Genomic DNA, 7410 nt, shown 5'->3' with positions numbered 1-7410 from the left:
ATCCCGTGTGGCAGGGGTGGGGTAGGGCCAGGGGGGATGGGAGGGGGAGCATCCTGTGTTATAATTATAATTATCGCACCTTGGATCCTATCACAGGCTCTGAGAGGAGCCTTTTCCTTCCCACGGACTCATCCCTCTAGGTACAGGAAGTGGCCAGAGAAACTGAGGCACAGGGGTGGGAAAGGAGCTAGATCACAAATGGAGGATCCAGTCTGCTTTGACTTTTCCGTTCACAGTACACTCTTTATCCCAAAGTGCACTGAGCTTGTAGATGGTGGGACCCTCATTACTCACCCCAGCTTTAGGTAGAGGGAATGTTGACAGGAAACAGAACTTCTCTGAGGTGGTTATTAAGGGAGCAAACACACCCACATCTCCATGGTTACGGTCAGACCCTAGTAAACAATCTTAAAATGGGGGCTGCAGTGGGGGGGGGGGCTGCAGGTGCCACTGGCCAGAGAGAATAAGACAATGCCTCTGAGGTAGGAATCTTTCTTTCCTCAGCTTACAAATATTTACCTTCAAGTCCTCTTTCTTTCCTTAATCCTGTGATGTTTCACATGGACCATAGTCCTGAGGAATATGCTGTCTACAGGTCAGGGGCTATCGACAAGCACGGTTATGGACGCCATTCAAGACCAATGCTTATACTCAGAGCTCGGTTCTTTCTTCTACAGTGACTCCCCATTCCCTTCATGCCTCACTACCTACCCTCTTCCCGCCTACGTTCTGAGCCCTAAGAATGGGAACAATTCAAGCCATGCTGGATGGCATCTTTAGCACATGCGTGTTTGTCTGTGTGGCATCATCGTGCATGCCTGCGAGTGCACATTCATTCCACAGACATTTAATGAAAATCACTGTGTAAGACTCAGGGGAGGTGACAGAGACATAGGACACATGATCCCTGTCCCCAAGGGCCCCTCTATCAGGAGAAGACAGGCATATAGATATCTGCAACAAATCACATCCCACCGTCACGGGTTTCCTTTGTGTGTCTGTGAGTAAGCATCACTAACACACGCGGGGCTGCCTCTGCCCATATCCACGTGGATGCTATCTGCATGTGTCCAGGCATACCCTTAAACTGGTCTCAGTCCCCACGGAAGGCTGCACACCTAAGCCGAACCGGTTGGAGAGGGTTGTGCTGAAATTTTTGTTTGTGACAATGGGACCTGAGGTGAGTCAGGGAGGGACAAGGCTGGGTGGAGTGGTGTGGGGGAAGAAGAGTGAGAGTGAGGGTCAGATTGAGTGATCAGGGGCGGGAGGGGGTGTGTCCAAGTTGGGAAGGGACACAGGGTGGAGTACCAGGAGAATGGGCCTGGGGTAGGAGTAAACAGGAGAGAGCACCTTAGTGAGTGACATCCTGTTTGTCTGCAGTGAGATTCCAGGTCAGGGAACAGACAGAAGCTTAAAGGAGACTCTGGCATCGAGAGAGGGAAGGGTGGAAGATAAATCCGAGTGCAGCTAGGCAGAAGCCTGGGTGTCTGGGTGTGGATGAAATGCTGGTGCTGGTTCTGGTTCTGCGCAGCCTTGATAAGTTCTTCCTCATCTGTTCATCCTCCCGCTTTCCGCAGAGTTTGCACAGAAGGCTGGGCTGGTTCCATCCCCAGGATTGAGGCTACTGTGCTTCTACTGCTCTTCCATAGGATGCCTCCCCATTTATTGAGATGTGGAGAGAGATTCCCCCTCCATACAGTAACACAGGGTCTCCAGAAGTCCTTCCTACACTGAAAAAATGCCCTTGTGCCCTGCCTCCCCATCTTAAACTTCACTATGCCCAACACTGGGACGGTGGCATCGTGTATTCTGAGAGATCCCATCTAAATGTTGCTCTGTGCTGAGCTGTTCTTATCTGCCAATCATGCAGTCTCAATGCCCAGCCCATCTCTTAATGACAATCACGTTTCCTGGTTGCCTAACGACATCCCTTAGAGCTCAGGGGGCTGGGCCTGCTTGTTCCTCAAGGGTTCTGAAGCTGGAATAAGCCACCCAGGAAAAGAGAGGGCTGAACACGCGGCATATTTGGGTCCTGTTTCTCAACAGGCCCCGTTGAATGCAGAGCCCCTCCTCTTTGCTCACTCAGCCCTCTATAAACACACTTCCGCAACATCGGTGACTAGAACATGGGTTAAGAGACAGAAGCCTTTATTATTTTAGCCCGTGTTTATGGCTGGGCTGACTACTTTTAGAAGGCTGTTGGGATAGGCTCTAGCTGGCACTGGATGAGAATAGGAACTCCCTGGAAATCAGACTTCTGAATGGAGACGTAGCAGCAGAAGATGTAGCATGCGAGAGCAAGAGCTAGGGTAAGCGGGGAGCAAGAGATAGGGTAAGCGGGGAGCAAGAGCTAGGGTAAGGGGGGAGCCTGAGAATTTGGTGGGAAAATGGATTCTAGTGAGGACCTTGGCTGTGTTCTTCCTGTCCTTACTGTCAATCATGGAAAGAGCTAAGTTCCTCCCAGGGAGCCTGCCTGTATATCAAGGCAACCCAGAGGTGAGACTATCCTTCCAGCTTTATCTTGAAGTCTTGGTGAAGTGGTTTCTCCTTCAGTTATAGAATCAGCATAAATATCAAAGGGTTAGGCATAAAGAATGTCCACTGCCACTGAGAAGTAGCAAGGTCAGGAGACTCCGTCTACGGGCTCTAAGGAAAGGGTAGAGGAACAAGGACTGGCATCTAACCTAACAAGGACTGGCATCTAACCTATCTTGCCAATGCTTCTCTAGGTTTGCACACTCACTGAGGTCTTCCCTGGGGAAATGCCTGGAGAAGTCCTCCAGGGTGCTCCCTCAGGTCCTCAGTCCTCCAGGGTGCTCCCTCAGGTCCTCAGTCCTCCAGGGTGCTCCCTCAGGTCCTCATCAGTTACCCAAGGCCTTACAACCGTGCCCCGCCTGGAGCTCCACATGAGGTGTAGTTCTAAGATACAGCTGGAAGGAAGATGTCTAGCCACTCCTGGGCAAGTCAGGTGGTGGCTCCACTCAGCGGAGAGGAGAGGGCAGAATCCTAAAAGGAAAACAAGTGAAAACAGAGATAGATGCAAACTATCAGAAAAAAAAAATTATATGGGGAGGAAAGGAAAGTAAGGACAGGTAGGAGCCTGGGGCAGTTTTCTTTCCCCATGGAGGGAAGCCTTCTGCAGAGCCTGTATTCTCTATGGGAAGCCCAACTCAAGGTTGGATCCTGCCTCAAAATATTTTTTTCACTGGGCAGTTCTGGTGCACATCTTTAGTCCCAGCATTCTAGAGGCAGAGGCAGGCAGATCTCCGTGAGTTTGAGGCCAGCCTGGTCTACAGAGCTAGTTTCAGAACAGTCAGAGACACGTATAAACAACTACAACAACAGCAATAATTTTTCAAGGGCTGGCACAGGCCAGGAATGGTGGCACATGTCTGTAATCTTTTGCAAAGGCAGGAAAATACTCTAATTTCAAGGCAACGCTGGTCTACACAATGAGTTTCCAGCCAGCTAGTTACAATGCAAGAATCTCTGGTGGTGGGAAGCAGTTTCTAACAATGGAAATAGGTACTTGGGCTGGAGAGATGGCTCAGAGGTTAAGAGCACTGACTGCTCTTCCAGAGGTCCTGAGTTCAAATCCCACAACCACATGGTGGCTCACAACCATCTGTAATGGGATCTGATACCCTCTTCTGGTGTATCTGAAGACAACTATAATTGTACTCATATACATAAATAAATAAATAAATAAATAAATAAATAAATAAATAAATTACATTTATTCACTGTGAGAATTGTGAGAGGGCAAGGGCATACAATGGCCCTCATGTAGAGGTCAAAGGACAATTTGCAGAAGTAATTTCAGTCCTTTTATCATGTGGGTCTGGTCTTTGGAGGAAGGCCAGAAGACTGATGGTCTCAGGCCTTTTTAACGCTCTCTAGCTGTACTGGATGCTGGAAGCTGATAGCACCTGGAAACAGCATTCTCTCGCTCATTCTGTGGCTGAAACCATTGGCTTCTTTTCTCTTTAACTCTCTGTGCTTAATTTTTACTTTATAATTCTCTGTGCTCTATTAAACTGCATAACTGTGCTTTATTTAATACTGGAAATGTAACTTTCTTTACTGTTCTGTGTGTGTGTGTGTTTTTTTTTTGTTTTGTCTTATTTTATGTTTTTTGTTTTTCTTTTTTTCGGTTTTTTGAGACAGGGTTTCTCTGTATAGCCCTGGCTGTCCTGGAACTCACTCTGTAGACAAGGCTGGCCTCGAACTCAGAAATCCGCCTGCCTCTGCCTCCCAAGTGCTGGGCTTAAAGGCGTGCGCCACCACGCTCGGCTTACTGTTCTGTGTTTTAATAAGTGCTGGAGACTTGACTCTTATTACCTCTTTATTACTGTCTGTGCTTCAATAAGCGCTAAAATTTAATTGTTTTATTTTTAGTTCTGCAACTTTCTTTGACATGGAGCAGGTTAATTCTGATCCATATTGACCATCTGTAGGTTTTTGAATGTGGTAACAGGCACGTAAGTTACCAATGTGTAGAGCTTGTTTTCTGGACAAACATACTTAGATGTGATATGGAATACTCCTTATTCCCTTGGCCCAGACAACTTTATTGAGCCTGGTGTCAATTTGTACATCTGGAGTCCCATCTCCTTTGTGGCAAGTTTCTGGATTTCTTTGAGTGCTCCAGGAGCACACTTCTTGCAGCCCATTCCATGGTATTTTCTGGTCACCACCTTGTTGATGGCCAAACAGTCCTTCTTCTTGTCACCATTCTCTGTTGGAGCCATTCTACCAGCCCAAGTTAGAAAAGCTAAAATTAGCCAGGCGTGGTGGCACATGCCTTTAATCCCAGCACTCAGGAGTCAGAGGCAGGCAGATTTCTGAGTTCGAGGCTAGCCTGGTCTACAAAGTGAGCTCCAGGACAGCCAGGGCTGTACAGAGAAACCCTGTCTTGAAAAACCAAAAAGAAAAAAAGAAAAAAAGAAAGAAAGAAAGAAAAGCTAAAATTTGATTATTTATTGACTCTATTGCGATTCTGTGCTTAAATAAGCACTGAAAAACTTAAGTCTTTATTCTTAAATAAGTGCTAAGGAAACTTAACTATCTCTTTTATTATTCGTGCTTAAACAAGCATTAATATCTGATGGTTAGGACTTGCTGTTTAGCTTCAGGGAATTAAGTAAAAGGATTTATCACTAGAGCTCCTTTCTATGGAGTCAGTAAGGAGCCCCTCGCTGGCCAGGTGAGAGGCTTGAAGCTCATTAACTCTTAGAACCAGAGAGAAAAGAATGGAAAGAAGTCACTCACACAGGCAGCACACGCACAGGGTGAAGTGGAAAATAGCTACACTACCTTCCTTTATTGCTTTCAACCTTCTTATAGGTTAGAAATGTTCTCTCTGTAAGAAAGATTACCTCCTAGATAAAAATGTTAAAAGGGGAGTTACAAAAGAGTATCAATCACAAGTTCAAAGCAGTGTTTCACACTGTAAGCTTATTGTAAGTTCAAAGCAACAGTTTTTACATGGTCTTACCTTATCATGGTGCATACCCGTGGCTTCATCCTTGGACCTGAATGTTTTTCCTTGAACACAAATTTGTCATAAGCCTATTTCTCTTTTTAGTGTAATTATGAAAGCTCCCTGTATTTCTTGTGATGCAGTCTTTACTTACTGTTATGAGGAGTGAGCACATTCTACTCTTGATGACTTTATTATAAAGCCATCTCTTAAAACTTTCTTCCTAAAATTATTTGAATCTTGATTCTAAATTTATTATAAAGCCATCTCCTAAAGTTTTCTTCCTAAAATTATTTGAATCAAATCAGGAATTCTATAAAATCATTAACTCATCTAAACAGCATTAATTCATGAAAGTTCATTTTCATGTTAATCTGCAGGAAATTTGTCCAGTAGGGTAGGCTGATGCACAGAGATTGTTAGATTGTATAATAGTGATAGGAGAGGCATATTAATAGCAAGAAGTAATCCTGGAATGAAGTCTCTTGGGCCTTGCCTGTCACAGCTCACCCATCACAGACCATACAAAAACAAAAACAAACAACGGTGGGGCATCTCATCTGCTAGCCTTTAATCTATCCTAGATGGCTCCTGACAGGTCTGCCTGGGGTCCTTAGCAATACCCTGTGTCAGAAAAGTAAAGAATGTGAGCATCAGGCAGGGAGAAGATAGGAAAGAACATTGTTATTATCTTTGGTTATTATTGGGTGGAAATAAAGGAAGTATAGAACTGGACCAGATAGAGCTCAGAGTACGAGGCTCAGGCTACATATCCAGGTAAGATGCAAAGGATGCAGCATTACAGTCCAACTAGGAGAAAAAAAAAAACAAAGCTGAGAGAAACTGGAAAGGACCCTGGCATGGATCGTTTACATCCATCATAAGACCTGCAGCTCAGCCAAAGACAGGCAAAAGCAAGAGCTGAAAATGGTTAGAAGACCGATGGGGTTTAAGCAAAATGATCTCAACCGCTCAGTCAGTACTTTATCTAATCCAAGGAGTGTGTCAGATCCCTGTCCAGTGAGAAACCTTGGGGGAGATTAGCTTTTAGCTACAGATACAAGAATTTGGGGGGGGGGGTCTTTGTTTTTGTTGGGGTTATTATTTAACTTTTAAAGTTAAGATGGTTGGCTTTGATCTGGGCAGCCTAGACTAGCCATTCTCCTGCATCAGGGTCCCAAGTGGTGAAATCCAAGGTGCTGTGTATTCATGTTCACAAGTGTGTTCCACATGTGGAAGCCAGAGAGGACAATCTCAGCTATTGTTCCGCTGATGTTGTCCACTTAGTACTTTGAGACAGGGTTTCTCACTGACCTGGAGCTCGCCTAATAGGCTAGGATGGTTGGCCACCAAGCCCCAGGGATCTACCATCTCTTCCTTGCCAGCACTGGGATGCTGTGTCCAGCTGTTTTTATGTGGGTTCTGGAAATGGAACTCAGGTCCCGGGACTTGCATCACTGAGACGCCGCCTGAGCCTTAGTGTGTGTTTGTTTTTAATTTATTTTATGTGCATTGGTATGAGGGTGTCAGATTCCCAGGAACTAGAATTACAGACAGTTGGGAGCTGCTGTGCTGGGAATTGAACCTGGGTCCTTTGGAAGAGCAGCCAGTGCTCTTAACCACTGAACCATCTCTCCAGCTGTTTGTTTTAGAAGAGAATTTTACCATAACCTTGGAAAACTGACTATCTTGTCAGACACAGGAAAAGATCATCAGATGATCATTTCAAAGACACAAAGCTATTACTGGATCTCTGCTTAACATACAGGTGGGGACAGGCCTGTAATCTTAGCTACCCAGGAGGCTGAGGCAAAGACTGTCTGAGCTACGAAATGAGTTCAAGGCTATCCTGGGTAACTAACTTATGCAGACAAAAAAAAGCAGGGGGAGGGCTGGTGAGATGACTCAGTGGGTAAGAGCACCCGACT

General features: G+C 45.5%; 1 pseudogene; it reads right to left on the bottom strand.

Annotated features, from left to right (window-relative positions):
* Nucleotides 1-4427: 4427 nt before the first annotated feature.
* LOC110322613 lies at nt 4428-4751 on the bottom strand (annotated as a pseudogene).
* Between the last annotated feature and the right edge of the window lie 2659 nt (nt 4752-7410).

The sequence above is a fragment of the Mus pahari genome, chromosome 5, assembly GCF_900095145.1.
Source record: "Mus pahari chromosome 5, PAHARI_EIJ_v1.1, whole genome shotgun sequence".
Classification (NCBI taxonomy): Eukaryota; Metazoa; Chordata; class Mammalia; order Rodentia; family Muridae; genus Mus; species Mus pahari.
Note: the sequence above shows the minus strand (reverse complement) of the source record. Positions and strands in the feature narration are given on the sequence as shown.